The sequence below is a fragment of the Aulonocara stuartgranti genome (genome assembly GCF_965226115.1).
Source record: "Aulonocara stuartgranti genome assembly, chromosome: 8".
NCBI classification, from domain to species: Eukaryota; Metazoa; Chordata; class Actinopteri; order Cichliformes; family Cichlidae; genus Aulonocara; species Aulonocara stuartgranti.
This window is the reverse complement of record NC_138959.1, coordinates 14,495,260-14,514,898: the sequence shown is the minus strand read 5'-3', so window position 1 is coordinate 14,514,898 and position 19,639 is coordinate 14,495,260. Positions and strand designations below refer to the sequence as shown.

General features: G+C 44.9%; 1 long non-coding RNA gene across 1 annotated transcript; it reads left to right on the top strand.

Moving 5' to 3' along the window:
• The first annotated feature begins 14,282 nt into the window (after nucleotides 1-14,282).
• Nucleotides 14,283-15,623, top strand: LOC309713454. The gene is made up of 3 exons (XR_014278586.1): nucleotides 14,283-14,651; nucleotides 14,735-14,815; nucleotides 15,304-15,623. It is a non-coding gene; the product is annotated as an uncharacterized lncRNA (long non-coding RNA).
• The last annotated feature ends 4,016 nt before the right edge of the window (nucleotides 15,624-19,639 follow it).

The following is a 19,639-nucleotide window of genomic DNA, read 5'->3' as shown; positions in this document are numbered from 1 at the left end:
CCTAACATGCATGTCTTTAGACTTGGGGAGGAGTACCTGAGCAGAACCCATGCAAGCACAGGCAGAACATGCACTAGTAGATTCAAACGCTGGACCCTCTTGCTGTCAGGCGATGGTGCTAACCACCACTGCACAATCATGCTTAGCAGCTTAAAGAAATTTTGTGTGCAATTATTCTTGGTCTCAAACTGAGCAAGCTTTCTAATCTTAGTGCATCTTGAAGCATTGCCCTCAGCTTTACACTCCTGAAGCCATCTTGATTGTAGACTTGAGCAGTCATAACTCCTGGCGAGCATTAGACTGGCTAGATATGGTGAAGGCTTTTTCTTTTCCTTACCACAAAAATAATTCCGCAACTATGTATTTCAGGGTTATTTCTGTGCTCTTCAAGGCCTTTGTGGTGCTACTGTTCATTTTATATTTTTATTTTTTAACTGTAATGATGCTCTTTAACGTCACTCGGGGCCACATACTGAAAGATCCCGTGAGCAGCTACTAAATGCAAATTCAGCACTTGGAAGTCAACTCCTGACTTTTTGTTTCCTTAATCTATTTAGGAAATGGCAAAGAATCCCCGGACATCTGACCACGACTGTCTTTTGAGATTGTAAAAATCAGGGGAAAGTGTCTGTATTTTCCAAATAGATAACCCATTATTCAAACCCCTTGAATTATAGCTGGTCACATTTTGATTGCCTCATTTCAAGCCCATTGTTGTTGTGTACAGAGGTTGTGTACAGAAAAAAATATGCCACTGTATATTTTTTTCTTTTTAAATAACCTTGTTTTAAACAGCAGCGAAAAACAGCACTCAATATTTCAGCTCATGCCTTCATCAGAGTAAACAAACGTAATGAGGAGTCGGTAAACATGAAATAATCAGCCTTGTCACTCATATCAAGCACCGATTCTTGCAGTCAGTTTCGCACACATGCTTTCTGATTCTTGCTGCATTTCATGTAAGATCAGAAGATTCTGTGAGAATCTGGCAAAATGTGTCCAATAAATTTCCACTATCTCTAAACTCTGTAACTCTTTAACACATATTTCATCAAGCCGATATGTGCACACCGATCACGAGCAAAAATCGGTTTATAAATGCGAATGTAATTATTAAGTCATCCAAAAAGACTTTGCTTTTCCAAAGTAATGCACCCAGATTGCCAATTTGCATTTGGGAATTTATTGTCAGCCAGGAAATAAATGTGTGTCTCTGTTCCAGAAAATGTGAAGTTGGGCTCGTTTTCTCTGCACTTTCTGTTCTGGGATCTAAAGTTTTACTTTTTGCCTTGTTTTGTTCTCCCACATACACGATCTACAACCACAGGGGTCTTTAAGCATATAAATAACTCTACTAGTAGGGCAAGTAATGCACTTCCAAACAAAAAACAGTCCTGAATTGAATCTTTTTTATTCTTTATGCTCAAAATGTTTCTTCAGTGGGCTATTGTGGAAATGCGTCGGATCTTTTCAAACAAGATAAATCTAAAAAGCCCTTCAAGGTTTTCTTTGAATTTATTTGAAGTAAAGGGCAAATTCTTCAAAATTCAATATGGATTTGATCGAACAAAGGTGAAAACTTAAATACGCAGAGTATTTGTGCAAGTAAATACACAGCAATGGTTTTATTTGATATACTGCTAGCAGCCAATAAGGCTTCACTCTAAAAACAGTCAAATCATTTTACTAAGATAAGACCTTGTTGGACACTTGACCTTGCATCCTAACCAAAAACACAATTTTTATTAATCTGGAAAAAATGGTGAAGAGGCAGCTAGGTTTTAAATTCCTTACAAGAAAACAGCTTGAAATCAATAGAGCTTTCTTATCAGTGGTCAAGTGTAGCTAGTGGTGGACAATTGTGAAGTCTACTGTTTATTTTCAACACAGCATGGATTTCATATGTGAGCACAAGTTGAACCAAAGTTGCACAACGTTAACTTTGACTTCATACAAGTGAACAGAAAATGTCTTCAGAAACAGATTATTGCGTTAATTCAGGCAAGCCACAAAACCCACCTCAGCACACAGTCAGTGCTGTCTACAGCTGCCCACACTGGAAGTGAATTGCTCATCATGCATTGCTTTGAGGCTGACAGCTGGTTGATTTCTGACATTTTGGGCTTTGGTTAGGAAGGTGACACTCTGACGTACTTACTACCGGGTCATATGTCAATTATACTTTATATTTTATACTTTTACTACATTTACTATGGTTTTTATGTTACTATGCTGCTTCTTGTTTTATTGCTGCTGGCCTCTGTGAGCTACCAAACAAATTTTGTTGTATAACTACAATTAGGGCTGTTCGATATAACGATATATATCGGATGACAATATAAAAACGTCTATCGTTTCATTTTAGGCTATCATTTGTTTCATGGTGTCCCAAAATAAACTGTTTACGGCAATATTTTTTCATCGTTTTGATGGTCACTGTAGTGGCTCTATTAATTTCTTAAAGTTCTCTCTTTCTCTTATATTTTATATAACCACACTACAGACGGACAAGCGCCTGTTTTTATATGGTAACAGCATCACGTGTCCGCTTGTTTCTGTTCCACATAAACCTTTCACAATAAAGCTCAAGATCCTGTTGAGACTTTTCAAAATAAACTGAATCACGTGAAAGAGCAGATTATTATGAGAAGTAAAAAAGAGCTGCCAGGTGCTAAAAAATAAACCTTAGACTCAAACGTTAGAACAGGCTTTTCCCCGCAGCACGCTGTGTAATGAATGCTCACAAAGAAAACAGCGGCCTTTACAACTTATGTCTAAAAATGTATCGTTTCATGCATCGGTTAAAACACTGGACTCCAGCTACATGACGCGCAGCTGGAAACACTTCCCGCAAGACGAGCTGCCCGAGATTCACAGAATTTACAGAAAATGTTACCTTTTTGTGATTTATATCGTTATCGATGATAGAATTCTTATATCGGGATATGAGATTTTGGTCATATCGCACAGCCCTAACTACAATGACAATAAAGTTCCTTATCTTATCTTATAATTAAAGGTATTCTTTACTCCCACTGGTAATCCCTTCAGTTGCTTGTCAATCTATCATAGATCCTAACCACATCTGGTTGCCAGCGGGTATTTTACTCATGGTTGGCTCTCTTCCACAGTGTGTTTTTTATCCTGTCTTCCTCACATTCAGCTGATCACAGGAGATGGCTGCTCCTCCCTGAGCCTGGTGCTACTGAGGGAGGAGCAGCCATCCTCCCTACTGGTAGTTCTTCCTTTCAACTGTCACCAAGTGCTTGCTTAAAAGTGGTTGTTTAATTTTGGGGATTTCTCTCTATTATTGTAGGGTCTTTACTGTACAATACTGTATGTTGTTGTAATTTGGCACTATATTAAAAAACTGAATTGAATTAAAGTTCATTCACTTGATCTGGTTTCCAGTTGCCACATTTCTGCAAATCACTTTCAGTTTGTATATAGCTTAATGGGTGATTTTCACATTGGGAACGATATTTAGGTGTCCTTAGTCCGCTTGCAGTTGCTGTTTTAAGGTTCAAGCCGCATTGTAACCTACCCCTCCATTGCTGTTCCTCTTTTCTTTTGTCGGAATCTATTTTTTTCTACTCTGGGGTCTTGCTGCTATTTTTCCTACCTTAGCCTTTGAGAAAGGCAGTAGGTCCCAGTCTAGACCCATGCTGTCAGATATACTCTATTGGTCCTGATTGAAACATTTTAGACTGTTGTTTCTGTTCTCTCTACTTTATTTGATTGATAGTATTGATGGGTATCCTGTGTTCTGCATGATGTAAACTTCTAGTAGATAACTATTCATAGCTGTAATTATGGTGTTTGTTTTCAAGTGGTTTCTTACCATTTATTGTTATAGGAAAATTGGTGAAATAAGTTTTTTTTCAATTATAAAATGTCTTTTAATTAGTTGGCTGCTTTCTCTTTCAGCTTATGTGGATAAGCATGAGGCCTTCTCACACCAGTAATTGCATTCATCGTCCCAAGATACAGTCAAAACAAGGTGTCTATAGTTCTGGCCCTTGGAGATAAGCAGAGAGATGGAGAATTGCAAAAGTACCAATCAGTATGGAGCTCCAAAGGTCTGGAGCTAGATCTGCCATGCCAAAGCCAGAAAACTCTTCCCTGCAGGTTTACTCAGCCAGTTAATTAAAGACAACAGTAAGACAACAGAATGGCAAGAAACATGTCTCCACATTAGGGAATCTGTAAAAGGACTTTCCGGATGGAGTTAAACATGTCGGTTCATTTTCAACATCTGTTCCTTGACTGATTAGCAGAACTGTCTGTCCCCAAGTTTCCTCATCACAGCCAGGGAGGAACTCGGCTCGTGGATCAGTCCCCTGGTGAGCCATGTCTGCATCATCAGCAGAGTGCACGCACCTCTACCATTTTGCAGCAGAACTCCTGCTGCTCTGCATCACTGACTGGCCTTGCTCCTATCGCCTGGAGCTGGGTTTCTGACCTGAGCGAGGTACACTTCTACACACAGCCTTTCAGCGGAAGAGATTTTGTGCCCACAAAGAGCCATAATGCGTGAGCCAAATCATCCTGATTAGATCAGATCAGATGAAACAAATGAAATTGGCCTGAAGGAAGTAAATAGTGAGAATTTTGCACGATCTCCTGTGTTCCTATTCTATATTTTGCTCCTGTACTGAAAACACAAAGGGGTGGAAGAGCTTAAATTTTAAATTTTTTCCTGTGAGCATTATTCAAGTTAGGTAGTCTGGGTAGGATGTCCCCAAGTCTTGTGGCTCTGTAAAGTTACATAATAAAAAAACCCCATCTTCAGACACCCTTAGTTCTGAAATATTACAAAGAAAAACGCCAAACCATATGTGCATAATAAAAATATTTAGCATAAACTTTGGATTCAAACCTGCAGTACTTCTGCAAAGTGAATTTCTTCATCGCCCGATTTGGTGTAAATGACCAAGAAAAGATTGAGATGGTAAACACTGAGCCGTTGTACCGGAAATAAAAACTTAACTGACACCATTGACTGTGACATCAGCTCAGCTGTGAAAGACTATGACAAATATAAATTTTACAGAGGAATCCACCTACAGATCAGCAGGCTGCCTGTCCAGGCTGAAAATGAAAACCGCGACGCATTCCGCCGCAGATGAATTCTAGTAAATCACTGACATTTCCTGTCTGCACGACAGAGCATTTTTAATGTCTATCACTTTGTTTGTCTATTAATTGCTTGAAATATGTGTTTCTTTCTCTGACAATGCACCACCTTTATAGTTATTTCTTGGCTCCTGACAAGAAATAACTTGCTGGCTTCTTGCTTACTGCAAGAAGAAAGAAGATAACAGTGATTTTTAGCTGAATTCTTGTGCACCAAAGCGAAAAGGTCCTGAAAGTCTTTTTTTTTTCTTTAAAGCAGCTTATTACTGTGACTGATGGCGTCCTGCATCAAGATGTATTTTTTTCATAACCTGTGATTCTGTGCTTTTCTCATGAGTTTGTCTTGGACAGGGCTCAGATGATGAAAAACAATGACATGCAGTTCTTGTGCATCAATCAGGAATTTAGCAGCATTTAGTGACAGCTGTGAGCTTTTTGCCTGTCAAACATATTTGACGAGCCATCAGGCAGCCTTCACACCTCCAACGACCCCAACAATAGAGGCACTTTGGACACTCATTCCCCCACCTCTCCCCCCTCCATAGAGCCATCACCACCTTCAAACTGTTCACCTGCAACACCCGCCCCCTCACCCCACACAAAAGAGGATTTCACACCACCTCCTCCGACCACAACTCTTCATATTCATGAAGCAGATGTGAGGAAGCAGTTTAGGAGTCTGAATGCTCAGAAAGCTCCCGGCCCAGACGGTGTGTCTCCTGCCACCCTCAGACACTGTGCAAACGAGCTGGCCCCAGTGTTTTCTGGCATCTTCAACTCCTCACTGCAGGCATGTCATGTGCCTGCCTGCTTCAAGTCCTCTACCATAATCCCTGTCCCCAAGAAACCTAGGATCACTGGACTAAATGACTACAGACCCGTGGCTCTGACATCTGTGGTCATGAAGTCATTTGAGCGCCTAGTTCTCTCCCATCTCAAGACCCTCACGGCCCCCCTCCTGGACCCCCTGCAGTTTGCATATAGAGCCAACAGGTCTGTAGACGACGCCATCAACATGGCCCTTCACTTCATCCTGCAGCATCTGGACTCCCCAGGAACCTACGCCAGGATCCTGTTTGTGGACTTCAGCTCTGCCTTCAACACCATCCTTCCAGACCATCTCCGAGGCAAGCTTTCCCAGATGAATGTGCCTGATCCCATCTGCCGGTGGATCACTGACTTCCTGACGGACAGGAAGCAGCACGTGAGGCTGGGAAAGAATGTCTCGGACTCCCGGACCATCAGCACCGGCTCCCCTCAGGGCTGTGTTCTTTCTCCTCTGCTCTTCTCCCTGTACACCAACTGCTGCACCTCCACCCACCAGTCTGTCAAGCTAATCAAGTTCGCAGATGACACCACCGTCATTGGGCTCATCTCGGACGGGGACGAGTCTGCCTACAGGAGGGAGGTTGAACGTCTGGTGTCTTGGTGCAGCCACAACAACCTGGTGCTGAATGCCCAGAAGACAGTGGAGATTATTGTGGACTTCAGGAAGCACACAGCCCCACTCCCCCCCATCATCCTGACTGACACCCCCATCACCTCTGTGGACTCATTCCGCTTCCTGGGTACCACCATCACCCAGGACCTGAAGTGGGAGCCCACCATCACCTCCGTCATCAAGAAAGCCCAGCAGAGGATGTACTTCCTGAGGCAGCTGAAGAAATTCAACCTGCCAACACGGACGATGATGCAATTCTACACTGCAATCATCGAGTCCATCCTCACCTCCTCCATCACCGTGTGGTACGCTGGAGCCACTATCAGGGACAAACAGAGACTGCAGCGTGTTGTGCGCTCTGCTGAGAAGGTGATTGGCTGCAGACTCCCATCTCTGCAGGACCTGTACACCTCCAGGACACTGCGGCGTGCAGCCCGGATCTCAGCTGACCCTTCTCACCCTGGACACAGTCTGTTTGACCTGCTCCCCTCAGGCAGGAGGCTCCGGTCCATTCGCACCAGAACCTCTCGCCACAAGAACAGTTTCTTCCCCTCTGCTGTTGGACACATGAACAATAACCACATGACTGTCCCCGCCACTAACACATGACCCTACGCTGTGTCACTGCATCATTTCATGTTTGGCACTGATCACCACCTGCACTCATGTATATATCTTTCTACGTAGCACTCATAATTCTTATTCTCATGTATATATCTCATGTATATCTCATGCACATATCTTTCTTTCTACATAGCACTTTAATTCTTATTGTCTGCACTGAAGCACCGCAGCAATTTCCTAATGTTGTAAACCTCAACATCTGGCAATAAACCCATTCTGATTCTGATTCTGATTCTGATATTTAGATTTTTGTTTATATTTAGCATTGTAGAAAATCTGAAAGGCAATTTTAGGAGCTACATTAGTTATGTGAGTACAGGTGAGGAGTTGAGGACCTAATAGGAGTACAAGGCAAGAAAAATTTCAACAAAAATACAAAAAGCTCCAAAAAGGGAATAGTAAATGTACTTGTGCTCACAGTATATAGCACCTTTTGTATTCTGTGCACTCAAAGAGCTTTTTACTACAAGCTACATTCACACAGTGCTTTATCCTATGCCTTTAAGCACTTTTTTAAATGTCACACGCACAGTCACTCTGATGGGTGCCATTATGGGTTCACTATTTTGCCCAAGAACACTTCAGCATCCAAAGTGGAAGAGCCAGGGATTGCACCACAGATGATTGGTGGAGAACCCACTCTACCTCTGAAACCACATCCAAACAGAAAACCAAAAGCCATCAGAACATTACTCAACAATACAAACTTTAAGATAAAACTTGTGGGTTTGACAGTAAAATACTGGCAGCGGGCTCTCCAGCACTTTACTTTTAAATTGTACAGTGACCAGACTGTAATTTATGTACTTTTTTTAAAAAACTGCTGCTAAAATAAATATAGTGACAAAAGGTTTGATATTCTTTTCAGCACATCACGTTATTTTAGTACAACCATAAACTATGTACACAAATGGCAAAATGTTGATCCATACCGAAAGCTTACCTTATGTATCAGTGCCAAAAGCTCCTCAGTGTTCACTAATGATTGCATTAGCAACAATCAAGCTAACCTTAACCTTGCTAGCAGATGATAAGCAGTGATATATGTTTAACGTTGCTTTTAATGCCAAATTTAAAGTTTCTAAACATAAAGACTAAAAAATTTAAACTTACAACCACTAGAAAACCTTTCACTCACTGCTGAAAATTCTCAGGACTGTTAGAAACCCATTATGCATTTGTAAATTTAAAATTTGTATTATAGGCTCTATATTAACTAAACTGCCACAAGCTCCCAGAATGCATTGTTATTTACAGCATATGACAGTGTGGAGGTAAGCATCAACGACACAGAGCTCTCAGTTCTCACTCCTTTATTCGTCTCCAACATCAACTGCGCATATCGCGCCATAAAACACAGGAACACACTTCCTATACACTGGGTGTGAGTGGAGCCCTCTAGTGGTCCACCACACATGCCCCCCCCCCGAACACCTAGCAGAACTAGTCCAGGACCCGGGGCTTAAGCAAACGGCCGGAATGGCTGAACTGGGGGGGTGGGGAACTGACAGAGGGCAACCCAGCCCGGGAGCGAGGCTGGCACTGACGGTCAGAAAAAGCTACAGACGACTCGGACTCCGTTGATTTTGGGTCGCTCCTGGGGGAAAAAACAGAATCCATCAGCCCGGTGGCAGGTGGGCGGCCGCGGCGAGGGGCCTGGGCCGGGACCACCTGATCCTCTTGCATAACATGTGCAGGCTTAAGTCTGTCAACAGAGACAACTTCCTGCCGACCGCCAAAGTCCAAAATGAAATGTTTGTTGCCTGGTTTAAGAACCCTGTATGGCCCGTCATATGGTGGACGCAGCAGAGTCCTATGGGCATCGTGCCTGACGAAAACGAAATGAGCAGAGTCCAACGAACTCGGAACAAAAGTGTCAGGCAGGCAGTGGTGCACAGGACCAGGAACAGGAAATGAGTCTCTTGGGGGGCGAAAAGGCAACAAAGAGGTATCGAAACATGGGGGAGGGCTCTCAGGTAAGAATTCCCCGGGGACCCGGAGAGGCTGGCCGAGGACCAGTTCAGCCGGGAAAACCCCGAGGTCTTCTTTAACCGCGCTACGCAATCCCAGCAAAACCCACGGAAGACGGTCGACCCAGTCGCCACTTGTTAAGGAAGCCCGGAGCGCGGCCTTAAGTGACCGGTGAAACCGTTCGCACATCCCATTAGCTTGCGGGTGGTATGCTGTGGTGCGGTGGACCTTGACTTCCAGGCCGTCAGCCATAGCAGACCAAAGCTCGGAAACAAACTGGGGGCCCCTGTCCGAGGTAATGTCAGCAGGGGGGCCGAAACGTGAAACCCACGTTGACAAAAATGCCCTGGCCACCGTCGCCGCTGCCGTGGACGCCAGGGGTACCGCCTCCGGCCACCTGGTTGTGCGGTCCACCACAGTCAAAAGGTGCGTGAAACCCTGTGACTGCGGCAAGGAACCAACCAGGTCCACATGAACATGATCGAAACGCCTACCCGGGACACGGAAAGGTTCGAGGGGTGCCTGTGTGTGCCGGTGGATTTTCGAGCGTTGGCATGGGATACAAACTGCCGCCCATTCTTTCACCAGCTTGTGAAGGCCCGGCCAAACAAACCTGGCGCTGACCAGCTTGACCGAGGCCCGGACGCCGGGATGAGAGAGGGCATGCACCGAGTCAAAAACACGACGACGCCACAAAAGGGGAACCACCGGGCGGGGGCGGCCGGTGGAAACGTCGCAAAGAAGGTGCGGACCGCCATCCCACACCGGGGTGTCCTCCAGCACGAGGCCCGTTTTTGTTGACTGAAGGGCAAGGACGTCCGGGTCAGCACGTTGCTCGGCGGCCATGGCAGCGTAGTCGATGCCGACATACACCGGAGAAACCAACACACGTGAGAGACAGTCAGCGACGTGATTGGACTTACCAGCCACATGCTGAATGTCTGTGGTAAACTCTGAAATGGCCGCCAACTGGCGCTGCTGGCGTGCGCTCCATGGGTCAGAGACCTTGGACATCGCAAACGTCAAAGGTTTGTGGTCAATGTACGCAGTAAAGTTGCGACCCTCGAGGAAAAAACGAAAATGTCGTGTCGCGAGATGCAGGGCCAGCAACTCCCTGTCAAAAACACTGTACTTGCGTTCAGCATCCCGGAGCGTACGACTGAAAAAGGCAAGCGGTTGCCAGAGACCTGAAACCCGCTGTTCCAACACCCCACCCACTGCCACGTCAGAGGCGTCGGTGAGGGCATAGCGCCGAAGAAGCAGCTCTTTGAGGGCGGCGTAGTTCCCTTGGGCGGGTGGGTCCCGGAGAAGCGCCATCGCGCGACGGGTGGCCAGCGGGTCGAGCGAGGCCACCACATGGTGATACTTCGTGTCGTCAGCCGAGATGCCGCGAAGGGCGAACTGAGCCTCCACGTGTACAAACCATGATGGGGGGTCATGGAGCCAAAAGTCTGGCAGTTTCAGCGCCACAGCGAACGTAGCTGCAACAGGAGGCGGAGGTCCGGCGGCCGCTGATGCATCCATAGGGGAGTCTGCGTTATCTACGGCCCGTTGCATGCTCGAGTCAGGGGTCACCAATGTGGAGGTAAGCATCAACGACACAGAGCTCTCAGTTCTCACTCCTTCTTTATTCGTCTCCAACATCAACTGCGCATATCGCTCCACAAAACACAGGAACACACTTCCTATACACTGGGTGTGAGTGGAGCCCTCTAGTGGTCCACCACAACAGTACTTTTGAAAGACAGCCTGCTTACTGTAAAATCACGTTAGAATTCATACAGCAATTTGTTACAGTACAGATGGCATAACAAAGGCAATACATGATTAGGAAATAGGAAGGGAATGAGACACAGGCGTATACAATTGATAGGAATAAAAAGAATAAGGGAGGAGAGGGCAGCAAAACTAACACAGGACATGAAAGAAAACTAACCTTTAAAGTTAAACAGGCCATCAAGTAGCTAAATCATGAATGCAACAAGACAAAGACAGGCAAAAAAGAAGCACTAAGGAGACCAGTACTGCTACTAAAAAACACAAAAAAACCCCAAGATGATGCAAAAACTAAAACTCATTACTGAAATACAGATGAAACGTACACACACAATAAAGGCTAAATAGAACTGAGACTTATAATATCCTAAAACAACAAATTAAGAGAGAGCGAGCAGAGATTCAAATCAACCAATCGGATGATGAAATTCAGATGCATCGTATGTCATCACTCTGTCACTTTGAGTCAGTTAAGCAGTAGTCGGTAACCATGGTGATGGCTTTCTGTGTGGCTGACTGTAACCAGCTGTCATAAGTTCTCTGAAATGGGCTTGGCACTTCTCTTGCAAAACAGCTTATCCAAACTGTAACTCAACTCGACCTAGTTTAATAACCCAGAGTACCCTAAGAAGTTGATCAGTGTTTTTCCGTTTTTTGTGGGGGTCCTTCGTGTTAAAATTGTGTGTCATGGGTTGCGGTCTCTAAGAATCCTCGATCGAATTATAAATGATCTCTACGGGTAGTTAAATAGCACTCCTCTAATTCAAATGCCTACAGATCACAAATTGTAAGTCTGTCAACTTCGAAAAAAAGACATTGTTTGGAAGAAAATGAATTTTCCTTCCATTTGGTGCTAAAAATTAAGCCTGCAGAGTAGAAACTGTGGGCTCAGCAGCAGGTCAGAGAGGGGAAAAAAAAGAAAATAGATATTCTGCTTCTCCAGCTCTGTTGGTTAATTTGTGCGTAGTATCAGGTGCAGTTTTAAATCTGAAAAAATCAATTGGAACTACTTCGATTTCAGTTCTTAATTCATGAGGCAAATAAGCAGAAACGGATGGATAATGCATCCACACAACCAGGAAAATATAACCAATCAGAATAGAAGTCAAAACATTTAAGATTGAACTCATAATACTTGTATCAACATAAGGTCTGCTAATAAGGACAATACAAAACAGTGACACATTTACTATGGCAATTACACATACAACAATTAATTAAACATTCCAGTGATATTAAGAGTTTATTACTGTATAAGTGAGAAGCGCTTACTTGCATACTGTGTATTATTTATGTTCAGCCAGTTATTAAAAGTCTTTCAGAGCTCAAGTTGTAATTATATATTATGTGGGGTGATGACTTGCAACGAATAAATTAATAATTGTTTGTCATTATCGTCGCTTTTGCTTCCTTTATTGTTATTTAAGTCCAGCTTTCACGCCCTTCATCGCTCTCCCATCACTCCTTCTTCCATCATCACCCTCTGCAGCCTTCTCTCTCCCTGCCTTTCATTACTTTGGCTCTCTTACACTTCATCTCTCTCTCCCATCATGCCTGAAAGACTTACGAAAAAAATACGTCTGGCTAATCACCAAAATGCACACAGGGCAACATCTATTAAAAATGCAACTTTAACTGACGCAGTTTTCATATCATCTAACTCTTCACCAGTCCTTAGAAGGGCTGGTGGCCGCCCCAGCTGACACTGGACACAAGGCAGAGTACACCCAGGACAAGATGCCCATCAAGTCATCATCCTCGCATTCATACAGACTTCTGATTTGAAGCCACTAACTTCACCTAACATGCATGTCACATAATGTATGAACTCCTGCAGAAATAAACGCCCACTACAGCGGGGAAAGCACTCCACAGTTTAGTGCCCCAGGTTCACGTTCACACCCAGGTAACGGTACTACCCACTGTACTGCTGTTAAATAAAATACATGAATTTAAATGTAATTTCTCAGCGAATGTGAGCGACATTTGTTTATCCTTCTCAAAGAAGCACATTCATCCACACCTCCTTATATACGGTGTCCTTGTGAACTCACAGTTCCTGTTTGAAACCTTCCCAGTCTAATGATTAAATTATTGCTCTTCACCCTCCACAAAACCAGCCACAGCCATGCATGTTATGACACTGTGCACACTAACAAGCCAGGCTGGAGGAAAGCAGAGTGAAGAGAAAGAAGCTGGAAAGATTGAGATGTGACTCAGGCCATGAGTTTGCAATCAATTAGGGGCCTAATAGATATTCCCCAGGCCTCTATGTTTCAAGGAGAAAAAGGAAACTTATTTTCAATACCCTGACAGCTTGATTAAATGTTCCACCCAATGACATTAGAAAAGGACCGGGATGGATATTTTTGTGTTGCTGTAAAATAAGCAGCCATTATCACACCAATGTAATAATAATGTTCCACAGAAATGCTCATTACAAAGCATAATTAATGAACAACCAAATCCTGCCAAGCCCAACTCCAATGGATTCCAGGCTTGATTTCCCCATGCTGTTCCATGTGGGCAAATTTAACTGAGATAAGGCTAATGAACTGCTCTGCTTTCTGCTAGAGAAAAACGAAGCTCACGCTGTTTGAGACTTCTTTTTACACTTTCGACAGCCAGAGAATAAATTAAAGGAAGTTATATTGTGTCTGGTTTGCTTTTTTCCCCACCCGACTGTAGATGAACCAAGTCCAAGTCTGACTCGTCAAGGACCAAATCTCAAATATTCCCTTCAAAATGTTAAAGAGAAAGTGTAGAATATAGTCTTGAAGGGGAAAATTAAGAACACACTTAGATATGATGAGGCCTGAAATTTAGAGTCAAAATGATACTTAAATTTTATTTTTTAATTTAATACAGAATGTTTCATTTTATAATATTAACCTATCAGTTTGAATAAATCTGTGGAGGCGATTTCAGAATACTTTTTCCTTTATTAATGAAAGCATGCGCTCAAGCTGCATCTTCTGCAAAGGTCTGTGCAAAAGCTTTCCCTGCACGATGTGAGAATTTTCTAAAGGGCTTTGCGTGGTGTCAGGAATACTTGACTTGCTCAGATTTTAAGTGGCACACAAAATTATCAGCAAGGTTTAGGTCAGGTCACTGCGACTGCTACTTCTCCTCCGAGATAGCTACAAGGCAGACTTCTTGAGTTCTTTAGTACTAGTCTCGACAGTGTAGACAGAATTGTTTTCACCTTTTGAGTTTGTGTGTGATGATATCAAACTATGATGAGGACCTGGGAGGTTTGAAGTACTTTGGCAGGTGTCTTTTTCTCTCGCTGTCTGTCTCGCTGTTTCTCAACACAACAGTGCCACAAATATACAGTTGTAGCCCAGATGAAAAATATCATACTTATTCTCTTTATATTAACTGTCCACATCAACAAGCGTCGTATTTCCTATGACCATTGAATGCACCTCTCAGTTCACCCCACGTGAGGGCACCTAGCTCAGCAACCAATCAGAGCCTACCCAGGCCGCATTGACCCTGTCAGCCAGGAAGTGAGGTGGAGGTGCATGGTGTCCCGGGTTTTTCTTATCTCAGCAAGAGGAGTGGAGGCATCTGCTACTCAAACCGAGAAATCCACAGACAAAAGAGAGGAAAACTCAGGATTGAGAGGAAGGAAAGCCAGCCTACTTACCTGCTGGAAGTCCGGAGTCGAGTGGCTGGATGAAGGAGAGAGGCAACGTCGGTAAGACGAGTGTTATTCTGATGGAAAAAACTTGTAGAGACTTACCGTCGCGATCATGCTAATGCTAGCTCGGTGTCTCACAGGCTAACCACTCACCTTTCATCCGGAGAGCTGCTGCAATTCCAACGCCAGTGTGTGTTGGGCTTTTGTGAAACAGAGCAACGGTGAGCAACATGTTCTTAGCTGCTCTAAAGCTAAATTTTGTCAGTTCACTGTGAGTTTAAAGTAATCTAGAGGGTAATTTTTAGTGCATTTCTCTCTCACGAATAGGCCTATAGCGTGGAGAAATTAAGCACACTGCTTTAATGCCTCTGAACTGAACTCATATGTATATTTTGTTGCTTATTTGCACATAGTTCTGAATTTGTTATGGTGTATTGTATTTTGAGTGTCAATGGTTACTTACCATAAGTATTGTTTAATTAATGTTTACATGAATAGAGAAATATTTGAGCAACTTAGATGTTTAGTTCTCATATTTGATATGCTTGAAAATTGAATGTTGTACAACAGAACTGTGAGATTTGATAAGATTTAAGATGTTGATGCAATGAATATGAGGTGATGCAATATTTTGATTTTGTATTTTAACCTTAAACAATGCATCTGAAACAGACTGATTAGAATGTACATTTTATGACCTGGATTATAGGTCAGGTTTTTTGGAGAGGACGGAAAAGTCCAAGGACCAGGACGATATTCTGGTTGTGATAGATGGCGAGCCAACCACTTTGAGGACGATCTACCCCAAAGAAGATACACACCACACACTCATACATTCCAGTTACATTCACAAGGACCTTTGAAGTTGGCTATCGCCAGCTTAACTCTAAATTCTTAAAGGGCCCCAACGAGTACTTTTATTTTGTTGAGTGTGCACACTATTTATTTTATTTTATACTTTATCTGTACAAATTGGACAAATACCTGTTATACTTTGTAACAATACAAGAGTGGCTACTCAAAAGTTAACATTGTGTCCAGGTCATTATTGCTGCTCAATACTTTGGCTCCATACGAATTTGGTGTCTTCTGATTCTGGCCAGGGTCTTATTACGAGCCCAAGTAATTATTGCGCTGTAATTCACCTTTATACCTTAAAGTTGGTTACACAGTCATGAAACTTTAAGTTATGGTGGGTAAGATCAAAAGCAAGACAGTTCAAAAATTTGTATAGTCTGAGCCATGTGTACTGAGCACTCCTCTAATAATTTAGTAATGACAGTTGAGTACTCCAAAGATGGCAAGTTTTGGTGTTCATCTTCTAATGCTGTGATTACTTTGGGCTGCCCGATTGTTTCTTTGGATGGAACTTTTCCAGTCCTAGAGGGACCCGTAATGCTAGCTTTCAGTCTAGCCCTCATTTGACTGTGACCAAGCCCCATATGACATTCTGACACTTTTACTTAATTCTGATGCCACATTATCTGGGTAAACTGAGGACAGGGTCATATTAAAAGTAAGTAAATAATGGCTACAAGTGGATGGGAAGTGCCCTCAAGAAGCCTGTCATTTTAAATTTTTGGTGTTTCATAATTACAAGTAAAGTAAGGAACATTTATATATGTTACATAAAAAAAAAAACCCAAATTGTATTTATCTCAGATGATCTGCAGCCTTTTTAAGCTTCACTTTAGTACCTCTAATCTGATTTAACCTATGGCACACACAGTAAGTTACATAGTGTCACATCATCTCACTATTATTGAAATCAGTATGCAGTTTTAAGTTCATCTCTGTTTATCAGACCAGCTGAATGTGTAATGGCTTTAAGTCTTTATATAGTTGAAGTGAAGTTTCCTTTGGCGATTTGTGTGCAAACTTGAAAATTGACAAGCTGCCATGAATAGACAGCTGCAGAGCTCCTTAACTACAGCAACATAAATATATGCTAGATTTTCTTCAGGCAAGGGCCAATAAAATCTACTGAGAAGGATTTCTGCAAATGTACAGATCTGATGTCTAAAGCTGCAACAAATATCGCCCATATGATCTTCACTGCCCTATGCATAGCCAAGAAAACAGTCCTCATGAACTGGAAAAATAAAAATAATCTTAATTCTAACCAATATAGAAATTATCTATTAGATTACATTAGTCTTGACACAGCCTCTGCCACCACATTAGATCAATTGCTCTGGGCCCCTTTTATCAGCTCCATCACCTAGTGGGGGTGGGGGGTCATAGTTTGGTCCCGCCTTCACTGTTGTGATTGGTGAGGGGGTAGGGACAGGCTTAGGGCGTCGGGGGGTTCCCCGGAGGCATCTTCCTTGGGGGGCTCAACCCGGGGTAGCGGTCACGTCCGGTTGGGGGCTCTGTTGGCTCTCAGGTGACTGTTTCCTCGCGGCTGCGTGCAGCGGGGCTAGGGGAGGGTCTGTGCTGACGGACGTGGGTTACTGACCTGGCAACCTGGCTGCCCCTGGGTGGGTCCGGGATGGGCGTGAGGTTCTGGGGGCACTCCGTCTCTGGGCTGGGGCCCGGGCCGGGCCTCGGGGGCTTGGGTCCTGGTTGGTGTGTTGCCGGGGTTGTGGGCGGGTGGGTGCATGGGGGCCCGGCCCTGGAGCAGGGTGCCGCCGGTGCGTCGAGCCGCCTGGGGGGCTCTTCAACTGGTGGGGGGGATGGTCACATCTTGCAGGAGCTTTCTTCTCTTCAGGAACTCTCTGCAGGAGGGGGAGATACAGGAGAGGTGGAGGAAGATCTCAGCCTGGGCGTCTACCGTCTTATGTAGTCTGGAAGATGTGTGGATGGTGGGGTGGGTGCAGTTTTCTCTGTGGTGGGGTTGGGTGGACTGTCCAGGGCTCTGTGGAGCCGGAGGGCGCTACTGCACTGGGCCCCGGTCTGATGGGCCTGGGCCCCCCTTCCCTGGCGGGTCGCGGAGGGTGGGAGTGCCTACTGGGGTCAGCGGGGGAGCTGGCCCCAGGGAGGGGTTACCTGCCCCTCCCTTCCTTCCCTCCCCATCTCCAGCTGCCTCCCTCTTCCCGCTCCTCCACAACCACCCACACATGCAGGGCCTTGGAGTGGGGGTATGTCACCAGGGTGCAGAGGAGGCTACCCCCCCCCCCCCCTGTCCCCTTCTGGCTGCCTCTGCCTCAATTTTATCCCACAACTTAGACATTCACATTATTCACACTCTCATTACACATACATATAGGATCTTGGGGGTGGGCACAATCACGGAGTCCAAATTACCATCAGGGTGTATACCTCACCCCTGACGTCGTTGCCCACCTCTCAATTTTAAATACACTTAGTCATTGAGGGCTAGCAGGAGGGACTATGCGCTTACCTGCTGCTCCTTGGCAGGTAGTTCCATGCCCTCCTGGGTTTTAATTGCACCTTAGAACACATATGCATCAACACTACAATGAGCGGGTGGAGGGAGGTTTGGAGTCTTCTCCCACCCCCATTCTCTGCGGCCTGCTGGAGCGGGAGGGCTAGTAGGAGGAGTTGGCCGTCCGACTGCGGTCTGGGGTGTGGGGCCTCCCTGCTGCTGCGGAGTCGGGGTGGTCTGCCTCTCCCCACCGCAGGGAAAAGGGTAACACCACCTGGGTCTGGGTGCAATTCCCCCCTCCAGGGGCAAGGGTACCTAGACCCGGTTTGTAGAGTACGCTTGGGGAGTGTGATCGTGTGTACAGCGTCTCTTTATGTCTGTCTCCATGTTGGTTGAGTGTGGAGTGAGTGCATATGAGAGCATGAGGGTGGGAATGGATGTTTGTGTCTGTGTGTGCCTGTATGTCTGTGTCTATATGTCAGGTTGGGTATCAGACGCCACCTCTCTGGGGACACCTCAGGCCCTCCAAGGTTTGGAGGCCTATCTCCACCCACCACCACTTCCCCTGCCGGTGGCGGACTCCCTCAGGTGTCGGTGTGTTGGTGGTTCTTTGTGTCTGGGGGTGGGCGTCCGGGTACACACCGGCTCACTCCTTGGCGGCCGCTTGTCGGGGCCTGGGGCCTGGGGCTCGCTCGGGCCCCTTTGGAGGTGGGGTGCCCCCGGCCTCTCGGCCTGGGGCTCGGTCACTCAGGCACAGCTGGGGGCCGGCGGAGCTCACGGGCGCGTCACTGCAACTCCCCCTGACTTCTGCTCCGCGGCTGCTGGGCGAGCCCTCATCTGGGACTCTCCTCAGCTCTTACTGGAACAGTGGCGCGGCTGCCCCTCTGTTGGTCTTCCATGGTCTCTTGTGTTCTGGGGGCCTCTGGATGTCTGGAGTTTTGATCTCCTCCATACCCGCTTCACACCCTGGAGGACGGGGCTGTGGCCCCCCCACACTCCCTAGCAGATCATTACATGGAGAAACCTTTGGAATGCAAGCATGCTGATCCACACAGGTATGCACACATGGGTATTCACAGACGCGGACTAAAGCTTTCTTGGCTGCTACCTCAAAGCACACTGTGCGCTGTCTATCTTGCGTGCTGCACAATATCGTTTATTATTTAGTAAATATTGATATCTATGACTAGCTAGTTTATTGTGACGGTGCTTTGTTTTCTCTATTATTATGTTGCTCTTTGTTGTTTGCTGTCTCCTCTGTTTGTTTTTTTTGTTTGTTTTTTTTTTTTTCCTCCATACAGGTGACCCAGGAGTTCTTTTTTTTTTCTCTCTCTTCCCCCCCCTTCTCACCGTCTCTTCTCCCCTTTGGTTTTCTTTCTTTCTCTCCCCCTCTTTCTCTCATTCATTCCCCCTGTCCTATTTATTAAAAAAAAAAAAAATGACAAAGGATGAACTGAAGCTCTGCCATCACGTAATGTCGCATACTGCTGTTTCTGATGTCATTTAGAAAAAAAAAAAAAAGCCTGTCATTTTAAATTTTTGTGTTTTTAGCGCGATAATTAATCTATTAAAGTTGGCTGAACTAAGAGTTTATAAGATCTTCGTGTCTCTACCCTTATTTTCTGTACGGAATGGCTATAAGAGTGCCGATTGACATCTGTATTATGCGATAAGCCATAAGTGTGGGAGTTTAAGGAAACATACATTGAATCATATT